The 12,442-nt window shown below is 44.9% G+C and overlaps 1 long non-coding RNA gene across 1 annotated transcript in view; it reads right to left on the reverse strand.

Annotated features, from left to right (window-relative positions):
* Positions 1-7,634: 7,634 nt before the first annotated feature.
* Positions 7,635-12,442, reverse strand: part of LOC142073215 (uncharacterized) — a 184,042-nt gene continuing 179,234 nt past the window's right edge. The window contains exons 5-6 of the long non-coding RNA XR_012669965.1: positions 9,950-10,063; positions 7,635-9,221 (exon numbers count right to left, since the gene is read on the reverse strand). This is a non-coding gene — a long non-coding RNA (uncharacterized LOC142073215). The remainder of the gene's footprint in view (positions 9,222-9,949; positions 10,064-12,442) is intronic.

The raw sequence follows: 12,442 nt of genomic DNA on the forward strand, positions 1-12,442 counted from the left end.
TGTTTCTGTTCTCTGATTGGATGAGCGCATCTCTTAGAATGAGTCTTCTGGTGTGAAAATTCATGAGTAGGCATTCCAAATGTGCTTCCTGAATTAAATTCTATGAAGAGGGCCAGCACAAGACATAAGTGCTACTTAAACCCTGGAATGCACTGACTTTGAGCAAGTTTTTGCCCTGGAGGGAAATTCACTCCCCATGAATATTAACTTGAAATTCAGTTTTTCCAGGATCATTCCTGCTAGATTTGGTAGAATGTGCATAGAGCAGGAAATCAGCTGAAATGAATTTCTGAGATGATTCAAATGCATAGGTACCGAACATGCGTTTCCTGTTCTCCCAACTCTTGTGACATTAAGATCAAGTGGATCAACAATAGGAACAGCTCTCATTCTGCCCTGTTTCAGAATATTCTAAAACTTAAATGCATGCTGGGTGGCAAGCATTTTTAGTCCTAAAATGTGAGTGTGAATTAATTAATTTTTACTTCATTCAGCCATTATAGACTAGTTGTGTGCTCATTGATATGGGAGGTTGAGAGGCCTCGTTTTCCCCATCTTAATTTGGGCAGAAACTATGCAAGCTTCTCTGCACTGCTTTGTCGATGTGCATCAGTTCTGACGTGCAAGCAGCACCCCCTGCTATCACAGTCTCAGGAGCCATTTCCAATTCCCCAATGTGGGTGCACATCATTCTGAGGAGACAGAAAATGGATCAAAAGCTGTGGAACTTGCCAGAGATACTTAGTTGCATATGTTTTTCTTTTGAAAGATGTGAGCACATTTCATTAAACAGAAGTGGCGTGAGTGAAAGCAGATTTTGGATACCCACTCTTCAAGCACCCACATCATGTCTCCAGGGTCCAAACAGAGGTAAATAAGAGTCTCCCACAAATTAGTACCAACACTAGGCATTTTAGGTCACATTTTATATTATCTATTTATATAGGTTAGTAAATGATTAATAGATGTTTTAAGCATGTTACAGACATAAGGGGTGTGTGTTATGTGTGATGGTTTAAACACATCAGTAGGTGTTATAGATGGTTATAAGCCATGGCAGTTGACCTGTTGGACTCTGATAGTCTACCATAATTCAGTAACTATTTATTAAAGCATCTACTAATAATTAATTAACCATTTACAAATGGAACTTTAACATTCTATTCAATACAGGTTCTTATACCTCCCTCATCACTGCAGTATTAAGCAATATGACTAACATCAGTCGCGTGTGGCCAGTTTCTGTTTTGAGACTGGGGATCTTCTGGGCTCCTCCCTGAGGAACCAAACCTGTGAGATGCTGAGTGACTTACGAGAGGTGCTGAACACCCTCAACTCCCATTGGCTCAGTGGAAGTCGAGGGTGCTCAGCAGGATCAAGCTGGTAGCATTGGAAACATTTTCCCTTGCAAATGTTTGCTCCGGCATCCTTGCAGCTGGGGAAGGCTGAATCCTGCTCCCTCCAGAGCCAGTTGATGTCATTCCTGAGTTGACCAGAGGGAGGCGGTACAGGGGGCAACACATTTTATACTTTAGTTAGTTATTCTGATTAAAATTTACAAAGTGCCCCCTCTGCATCTTGGCTCCTTTGATGAATCTGTGAAAACACGGTTAACAAAGGGGGCAGCAGAATGTCACCCCCAAAAGAGAAAATTAACCACCCAAGAAGATGAATCTTTGACAGTACAACAGCCCTCCCTCTGCTAGACATACCAGCTTCCCTCATCTCCCTCATCCCTGGAAGCCTGAGCAAATAGACAGGCTTCATGACATACCCACGAAGTGGGAAGTGAGTACCAAAGGGCTCTTGTGGAGAAATCTGTGCCAGCAACTCCCTTATAAATCGAAGGAGCTCCAGATGAAGTGCACCTGTGGATCACAACCAGGGGCAGTATCGCACAGGTACAGAGATACTCTTTCCCTTTACCTCATGGGAGTATTTGCATCACCTTAGCAGTGCTGATCTTAAGAGCAAACTAATGCCTTGAATTCCTTTACATTGTCCACCTAGACCCCTCGGCCTATTTAATTTCATGCACCTCTAGGATATTTGTTCCCTTCTGGTACCATCACACTGACTGCAGTCACTTTAAACGCTGCCAGTCAATCCTAGTTATCAGCAACTGTAGAGAGGACAGGAGAAGGGAGAGCTCATCTAGCAAGCCAGTACCGCACAGCCAACTGACTGTGTAATGTATTACTTTTTAATAAGGTAAATATATTAACATTAGGGCAGCCTTCTCAATCTTCAGTACCTAACCATTACATCACTATCAGGAGCAAATGTAATTAGATATCATAAATATGAAAAATAGTGGGACATTTACATAGAGAACACCAATAAGTTGCTTTCCTTGTCATATAATTGAAAACCATTAAGGGTGAACTCTGCAGTTTGCTCATACCATGAGCAAGGATCAAGTTTAATACAATGGGACAGCTCCTAAGCACAGAACAGGCTTATCCAAGATAACTTAAAGGGGCACTGTCCAGGTTTTTTTAGGTCTAAAAGTTAACATACCTGTAAAGTTGATTAATGTTGCAAATACTGTCATGTTCTCAGCTGGGCTGTTTTCTAATCACCACCGCTTACTCTGTCAGGTATATAGTGGAGTCAGAAACAATAAAAGTGGCACCACCTCTCAATCTGTCCAAATGAAGCCCTCCCCCGCACGCAGGCTGGTGGCATCCAAGTGGACTGCTGTGGGCTTATATTCCTGCAAGGCTCTCACTTTGTCAATGTTTCAAGTCTCTTGATCTTCATTTTACCCCACTGCAGGAAAACCTAACAGTGAAGAAAGGTCAGACATTTAAAGCAAGGCACAGCACTCAAATGACAAAGCAGCCACGACAGCAGTAAGTCCCCAGCAGCCCACTGGAATACCACCAGCCTGCATGAAGGGTTTAAATATCCAGAAGGGAGAGGAATTTAGCATAAATTCACTGGGAGTAAGGGATGAAATTGTGAAAATGGACACTTCCTGGCAATGAGATCTATTACTTTATGGGGTAGTCTCCAAGGGAAATGGTGAGATCACTGCTGTTTGGGATGTCTAAAACCTGGAGGATCTCCTGCCCTGGCTGGAGGAGAGACAAGATGGTCTAATAGGTCTTTCCCAGTAGGCCAGATAAATGTCCTTTCAGACCAGTCACTTCCTCTTTGTTGGGTGCCATGAATATGGAAGTCCTTTCTTGAGATACTACCTGGAAACAACAGCACCCTGAGCGTGTGCCAGAGCGTATCTGGATGTTAAGGTCTGTTAGAAAGAGGACGGTGATCAAATGTTCTCCATGTCCCCAGAACGTAAGAGAAGAAGCAATGGGCTTCATTGGTAGCAAGGGAGATTTAGGTGGATATTAGGAAAACCTTTCTAACTATAAAGGCAGTTAAGCTCTGGAACAGGCTTCCCAGGGAGGTTGTGGAATCCCCATCACTGGACGTTTTTAACAGGCTGGGCAAACACCTTTCAGGGCTGGTCTAGGTTTGCTTGGTCCTGGCTCAGTGCAGGGGGACTAGACGTGATAGCCTCTCAAGGTTCTTTCCAGCCCTATCATTGTATGCTTCTACATTTTCTGGATTTGGAATGAGGTTTCCATTAAATGACTCGCATTGGGACTGTTCAATGAACAATAGTTGTCGTGGCTGAAAAGAAAACTGAGTGATAATGTGCACAGAGTCATATCTCTCCAGCCTTCAGCTAACATTAAGACCTCAGAAGGCAAGCACAGCCCACACCCTTCACCCTAACATTGTGCAAGGTCTACTGTGTTAAGAATCACAAATCACACATATAACCTTTCCTTAAAGGCTATTAAATACTGGAATTCATTAGTGTGTGAGGAGCAATAATACAAGAGTCTCATCAATTCCTCCTTGCAGCTTCCAGCCCTTCTTGCTCATCCAGCAAAGCAGTCCTCAGCACAGTGCCATCTCCAATTTAATTGTACCACAGAGAAGTGCCCACTAATCCACTTTTATAGGGACCATTCAGGGCTCAGGAGTGCACAATGTCCATCTTTACAGAGCCTGTGTAATTCACTGCTTCTAGGAACAAATTGGTTTATGCAGATTCCATCCTGGCCGATGTGCGTGCAGGCCAGGGTTCACAAACCTTTCTGTTGCTGATTGCATTAGTGGGATGCTGACAATGGCTTACCCAGTCCTTGGAGTTAGGCATCCACAAGAAGTCTGGTCACAGGCATATGTACACACTTTCTTGGGAACCTCTTATTTACTGGGATTGTTTGTGGTTTAGATTGTTGTGCCTAATCTTCCACCTTTTTCTATTTCTCCTTTTGTCCAACCCTCCAACACCCTTATTCTCTAATTATCTGGATTTTTGTGTTTCATTCTGTTTCTTGCTCTCTGATTTATTCTCTGTCTTTCCCCACTTAGTTCAGAGATCCTTTCTTTCTTTTTATTTTGGTCTGGCTTCTCTTGGTTGGATATTTATTTGCTTATTTTTTTCCTCCAGCCGGCAGGCCTTTCTTACACCATCTCTCTCAGACATCAGAGGCTTTGCTCTGCTGTCAAAAACCTCTCCCCCATCTCTCTGTCTGTCTTTCTTTCTCTCTCTCTGCTAGCTGTGATGTTGCTCTGGTCACACTGCCATGGTAACTTCAAAAGACACAGCCTTTTGATAGGCCGGACCCAGGCAAAACCTGCAGTCGTCTGTGTGTGTGTGAGGGGGGAAGTCTTTATCTTTCCCTTTTCATTTTTATGTGCAAATATTTTATTAGCCCTGTTGGAAAGAGGGACAAGCAGTGGGAGAAAACATCTCAAAGATATAATACCAAATGGAGCACACATAAGGGCAGCAGGTGCTAACAACAGTCCTGAACCTGCCGGGTGCTGAGTGCCACCAATTCTGATTGGTCTCAGGGGGAGCTGAGGGCAGCTCAGCACCTCACAGCAGGTGCTCAGCCACTTTCAGGATTGAGCCGCCAAGATCTGAAGCAAGGGGAAAAAACAAGGCCATGACTTCTGAAGAATCTAAAGCATAGGAAGAAATAACACTGCTCCCGAGGGGAAACATATGGGGCATTAGCAACATTTTCCCCAGATTGCACATTGCTACTTGCAAGTTAAGAGTAAAAGAAAACAAACACAACCACTTCAACCCAAATAAGCCGTAGGGGCTGGAGCACAGTGGCAGATGCTGGAGTGAGAATCAGCAGCAAATCCTGGCGGGGAGGAGAGGACCCACACAGTGCAGGATGGAGGCATTTCCCACTCTGTGCCAGACACAGAAGAAGTTGCAGGGCTTGCAGGGCTTAGAGCCTGCTCATGCTGGATGGGCTTCCCTTTGCCAGGCAGGTGGGAAGTGGATTGGCTCTGTTCATCAGGAGTTTCTAGAGGGCCATTGTGGGCTTGATCCTGTGAGATCCTGAGCACACTCAACTCCTAGTGACTTCAGTGAGAATGGAGAGTACCTCACACCTTTCAGGAGGCACTCAGCACCTTGCAGGGCCTGGCCTGTAGATACCAAACTGTCTGCGACCACTACAGCAGCCAGGGGGGAGCCCCCACCACCTTCTTTAATGGTTATTAGTATTGTTTATCGTGTGTATGGCAGTAGCAGCTAGAGGCCCTCTTGTGTGAGGAGCTGTTCACACACAGCAAGGGACTGCCTCAGAGAGCTTACAGCCTAAATAGATAAGTGGGGAGGGGAGAGAAAGGCATAGCCAGGGGACACGACTAGCCGCAGGCCACCCAGGGGTAGAGTCAAGAATAGTGCTAAGGTCTCCTGGCTCACAAGCCAGTGCCCGAGCCACCATTCCCCCTCACCCCCCAACACTGTGTAGCTGGTGGAGGAGGAGGGATTTAGGAGCTTCTCTTCCGCTTGCATAGCCTGTATATGGGCTGCCTAGAATCATAGACCCTGGGCTCTGGGGAGTCCAGTGGTTGCTACTGGTTTTCTCCCACGGAGTAAGAGCTTGATAAAAAGGGGCAGGAGGGAGGTAGGAGTACAGGCGGCCACACGATGGGTGTAGTCTGCACTCCACAAAGACACACAGCAGATTTCTTGCCCCACAGCATCACCTGGGCACTCTGGGAGACACAGTCTAGCCCTATGTAATGTAATTATTTTGACAGTACATCTGGCTACTTGGATGTTTCCTCCGAAGTCTCATTTTGAAAAGGATAATGATTTTTTACCTCCCATGGGCCCTATGGAAACAGGTAGGCCAATTAGGAGCACGCAGGGGACGAGGCAAAGTACAGCTGCCTGGGAGGGATGAAGGGAAGCCTGGGAATGGCTGACTGCATCTCCCCCAGTTAATTACAGCAGAAACAACATTTTCTCACAAATGCTTTAAATTCTGTGCTGAGGAGATTTCTGTACGTCTCCCAGAGCTAATGTTCACTGTGATAATTGTTTCAATCAATGAGTGAATCAATCAGTCAGTGATTTCTGGTGGCTGGGACAGGCATGGGGTGAAGAGGAGGAGAGCACTGGCTAGGGGCTGGCTGAGAGGGGATGTACTTCATTCCCTTCTGGTCCTGCTGCACATGCTAAAAATGAGGTAGTAACTTTCCCATGGATCCCCAGGGGCCACTAAAGCCCAGGACAGGGGACCGGTTCCAATGGATCTCTATCACCAGGGGGTGGTTGCAGGCTGCTGGGGGCCAGAGTCAAGGGAAGAGAGACGGGGCCTCTGTGCAGATGACATTGATCATGTGTAGATTCCCCGGGATCTGCGCAGATCTTCAGGGATCAGGCAGGTTTGGAGGCAGTTTTTCTATGGGGATGGGGGAAAGGAAGGGAAAAGCAAAGCCCACTCTGCAAGAAGATTCCTCACATATGTCTGTGGCTGGGGGCGCAATCCAGGCCAGGGAAGCTAAGACCTGATATTTCCACTGGGCAAAAACTTTGCAGAAAAGAATTTAGGCCACCCCCATGAATCATCAAGGAGCAATAACAGGTGCTGGCAATCATTCCCCCCCCACTCCCCCATTTGCAGTTCCCTTTTAATGATTGCACAAGGAAGAAGGGTGGTTACTAATGAAGCAGGATGCAGTTGGAGCCACCTCCTTAGTGCAGTGCTAACTTACATCCATTATCTTCTGTTTTTTTTTATAGCATTGTGGCAAAGCTACATTAATGTAGATTTTTTTTTGCATTTAATAATTAAGTTATTCAGGAAAGATGAGGTAAGAGCATTTCATTTAAAACATCTAACTTGAACGTCAGGAATCAGGGCTGGGAGGGCATGAGGACGCTGAGCAGACAGGTCGTGTGCCACATCCCCTGTTGGTTATCTTTCAATGTTTTATCCTGTCACAAGCAAGGGGCGACTGCTTTAAAAATACTGGACAAAACCAATCAACCTCTTTGGGAGCAGATAGAAACAGATGTACCTTCAAAGAGCAACACCGTGGGATGGCCTGGATAGACTGGGCATTTCGCACTGTTTTAGGCATTTTACAGAGCTCTGATGGTGTGGTGGAGGCTTGAATGGGACTCTGCAAGTTGGGCTGTACAAAAATGTGTTTACTTTGGGGTGTCTGAGTGACAAGGCAATGATATGAGGGAGAAAATCTGACATTTCTGCCACCAAATGTGTCTTTTCAGTGTCAAACTTCACCACCAGAAAAATGCTGATTGTGCAGAAATTCCCCCCAGGGTCAAATTTTGCAAAATGGTTTATGGTTAATACACACTTCACCCACTGCATGCCGTAAACTTACATACATAAGTGATACCCAGATGCCATATAGCATTCCTTCTCCTTGCCCCATCGCCTTCCTGGAGTGAGCAGTATCAGATCTGCCTGACTTCCCCAGGGCAGATTGTAATTTTTAAGATCTGATTTTGTTTTCTTGCTGCCCTCATTTTCTTTCCTCCTCAAGGTAAAAGTCTCTATTGACTCTAATTAGGGTCGTCATGAGTCTAGGCGCCTTGGATTTCTGTTTCCAAATGCCAAGAGATGAGGAATCCAGCCAGGTTTCATGAGAGGGTACGTGGTGCTGTGATTCCCCCTCGGATGTGATGCGGTAGCAGAATATAAAAGATGAAGCTGGTGATGAATTCTCAGCTTTGTTTGGTCCCCAAGGCCGGAGGATTGTATGCACACACTCCTTCACAAACAGCCTCCAGGAGAAGCAGCAACCCACAGCAAATGGCAAGATTGGAGGCATTTCATTACATTTTACTCTGAGAGACCTAGCAAGTGTGTACGTGGAATGAAGTGTGTGTGTGTGTGTGTGTGAGAGAGAGACCCATACTTCAGGCAGTTTGCAAGATCAACTATGCTCCATGATTCTGGTCAGTTTTCAAAGGTTGACCTCAGACTTGATGGTTCTCGTAGGCCAGATCCTCAGGACCAGACATACGATGTTCAATGCAGCTCTGTTGGGGGCACTCCCTGAGCTTTGGGCTATCGCTCTGGTTCCAAGTAACAACTTAGAGCCTTGATAGGGCTGCTCTAAGTTGTGCCAGCTGTAGCAGCCCTTAATGGACTGTACCACCGGTCAAGGACTGCCAGAGCACAAAGGTGCTGGGGCCACAGCCCCTTCTAATTGGTCATACCCCCTTTTTCTTGGCCACACCTCCAGCATTTTGAGCTGAAAGGGGATTGGCATGGAGCTAGCTTCGCAAGGGGATTCCTTAGCTGACCATATAAATTGGCTTTATGTCTTTGGAGCAGCACAAAGCCGGTTTAACAGATCAGAGTCTGGTCCCTAATAGTCTATTCAATTCACTGAAGTCCTGTCCATCACATTTATATGGTGCTAATCACAGTGGAATGTAAGCATGATATTTACCTGCTTTATATCTGCATACAGCCTGTCGTTGTAAACACACACCATAGCGTCAATATCTCCAACCCAAAATACTTTCTCACCTCTCTTCTCATTTAGTTTAAGCAAAGAATATTATAAAGCAAGCTAAGCTTTTTCAAAACTTTCTTTCTCTTTGTCCTTGAAGAAAGTCTCCAGGCTTCTTTTCTCTGCTCCCTTAGAATGAAATTCCTAGCAGGAGACACCTTGTCAGCTTTTCTTTTTGGGCTAGAACACAATGTTTCAAGTGAAATTCCTTTTTTAGTCTTGTCTACTTCATCTACAAGAAGATGGGTGAAAAATCAATTTTCTTTCTTCTTTTAAAACAACTTTTTAAAGTGCCCTTATGGCTTCTTTTAGAAATTATATCACAAATTGTGGAAATCTGGACTGGAGATGGAGTTTGTCTGATATCTTTAAGACTCTCCCTTCTGCTGCTAAAACAAAGAAAGGAATCATGAGATTCAGCAAGCTTTCTAAGGAAAACAAATCAAAGTTACCATTTGGCTTTTGAACAAGGTGCAAATTAGTGAGTATTTGTTAAAACTCCAGACAGCAATTGTCTAAGAAAAATATTTTCAAAGTGGAGAAGGTTTTTCTGCTTTAAACCCCCCCCCTCCCCCCGCAACAATCCACATACCTGCCTTTGTTTGAACTTCAAAAGCATGCCGGACTGCACAGAAAGAGAGAGCATGAGAGCTTGAATTTAAAAGGAAGCAACTGCCGTAGTCAAACTAGTATGACTTACAAGCAAATTATTTTCCACTCATCTTTTTTAGTTTTGATGCTGTCCGTAAATTATGTAATATGTTTTTTCCCATCATTTTCAAGACCCATCCACCCCCCCGGTAACACTTTGTAAAACTGAAACAAATACACATCATTAAGGACTCTCGCCCCCCCCCCCCACTGTGTTATGTTCTTTACGGACAGCCCTTCACTTCAGATCCTATGACTTGTGTGCTTTTGACTGGGCTAATGAAACCTCCAGGCCCATTGGGGGTAGTTTAGAGTGACCATTCATTCATATATAGATTATAAGAGTACCTAGCTCTTAGGTAGTGGTTTTCATCAGTAGCTCTCAAAGTACTTTACAAAGAAAGGAAGCATTATTATCCCCATTTTACAAATGGGGAAACTGAGGCACAGGTGTACGTCATCTCACCTCCAGTGTAACCAAGCAGGCCAGTGGCTGAGCTGGGAATAGAATTCAGGTCTTCTGAGTCCCTGTCCAGTGCTCTATCAACGAGAGTGACTCCTCCTGACATAGGACCCAATCCTACAGAGACAGAGAATGGGCCTGATTATCCATTGCCCTTCATTTTGTGTAGTCATTTACACAATGTGCAAAGTGAATTTAAAATGCTGCCAAAACAGAATGAAAGCATTTGAACTCACCTTGCACTGGGGTAAATGACTGCACAAGGTGCAGAGCAACAGACAAGCAGCATCAGAATACTTAAAGTTAGGCATGTGAATAAATCTTTGCAGGATCAGGCTCTTACAGTGTCTAGCCAGTGTCCAGTCTCTGACTGGGACCTCTAGGTTCTACTGCATTAAAGATAAATATAATAATAATTCATATAATATAATGATAGTGTGTTCATAGCTATGGCACTTAGGCTGTTATGGAACTCATTGCATTTGCTCAACTGATTAACCACCTGATAATCTCAGATGGGGGGAGGGAGGGCAGTGGCAGGGGAAGAAGAAGTTGCCATGGTGGACACATTGACAATTCCTCTGGTATCCTGTCTGGACAGTGACCCATGCCAGATGCTTCAAAGGAGATGGCTCAATACGGCAATGCATCTCTTTCGTGGGGAAATTTCCTCCTGATGCCAGATGGTAATCAGCTATGTGTCCTGCCGCATGAGGGTTGATAGAAATAACAATGTTTAGTACTTCTCTAGTGCTTTCCATCAGAGGAGCCCAAACAGAAGTGAAGGTAACCCTCTGTGAGTTAGATATGATATTTTGTTTCCCTCTGCTGAGCAGTGGCAGATGTCTGGGGCCTGGCAAGTCGGCTTCCCCATGCAGGAGAAATAAACAATGTGGAATCTGGGTATATTATAAGTGTAATTTGTTTTATTTGCACCTATAAACCAGGCCTGGAACACAGGTGCTCCCAAACAGTACCGAGGCAATCCCTTCTTTCAGGAATCTCAACCCAGCACCAATGCCTACTTCCCAGGGAATAACTCTGCTTCAAGAATTGACTCCAATCAGAGGCTAAGGCAGACAGAAGATTCTCCTGAAGTCCACACAATTCCCTTGACCCAGATCCTTGCATAACCCACAAGCTAACAACAACAGCAGCATGTCTTCCCAAGACTGAACATTTGCTCATACAATAAGAAAAATAACTTGAATGTCTATGTGTAATAGCACTACTTGGTGACACCTGCCATAACACCAATAACATTCTCATTTTACAGGCGGGGAAATTCCGGCACAGAGACTTTAGAGGGCCAGCTAGTACAGATGCACATGTGGGGGAAGAATGCAGAAGACTTTCCCACTCATACCCTTTGTTTCCCTGAGCAGGGGTTTGGGGATGTGTGTGTCATATTTACCTGACTGAAAGGATTGCTCAAGTCTTGTACTCTGCAGTGGGCAGCAGAAGGGAATTTTAAGACGAGGAAGAACATGCTGTGCCCTCTTTAAAGGCAGTGCTTTGGCCATGCACCACTGACTTTCCAGGCAGCTTTGTACTTAGATAAAATGGAGTACATCCTGGAACTGCCAATGGTGAAGAATGACATCACCCCTAGCATGGGCGGTGGCTTAATCAGTGTTGTTATTTATATTAGTATTACCATAACATCTGGGGGCCCCATTGTGCTGGGTGCTGTACAAACATAGATCAAAATGACAGTTCCTGACACAAATGAATCCAGAGTGACTTTCCTAAGATCACTTTTCGCCGTATGTGGGATTGGGGAGGAATTTCCCACCATGTCAGATTGTCAGTGACCTTGGGGTTTTGTTGCTTTTGCAGTGGGTGGGTGCTGGTCACTTGCCAGGATTATCTGGGTATCTCTCACTTAATCGTTTCCCTGCCATTGCAGGGGCCTTGGGCATTGGTGCACCTCAGTCCCTCCTATTCTCTTGCCTGGGCACATTATAGTCTAGTCTCCTGTGGGCTGTAATATTTTGGCCTCCTGTCGGTTGTTGGGTTTAGTGTGTGGGTGCGGGGTGGTGTTGGTGGCCTGTGATAGACAGAAGGTCAGACTGGATGATCTGATGGTCCCTTCTGGCCTTGATTTCTGAGATTTTCTGACATAGTGAATCACTGTCACAGGCAGGATTCACACTGAGGTCTCCTGACTCCCATCCCTGTGCTCTAACCACTGGACCTCCTGTCTCCATGAGAGGGACTTTTTTCTAGCTCTTGGAGAGCAGATGCTGTTCTTATAACCGTCTAATCCAGATTTGAAAGTTAGTAAGCTTTTTTTCCCCTCAATAACCTACAGCAGAGAGTCCTACAGGCTAATTATATGTTTCATTTTAAATCCTTTAATTTTTGATAATTCAAATGGATAACTATATTTTTCTCCCACATCTTTGATTGAGATGGATGATTTGCTGCGTTAATTGATATGTGGAGGAGAGGGTCTAGAAACGAGCTATATTTATCCTTCAAAATGAATCCTTT

This window comes from Caretta caretta, chromosome 9 (assembly GCF_965140235.1).
Source record: "Caretta caretta isolate rCarCar2 chromosome 9, rCarCar1.hap1, whole genome shotgun sequence".
Lineage (NCBI taxonomy): Eukaryota > Metazoa > Chordata > Testudines > Cheloniidae > Caretta > Caretta caretta.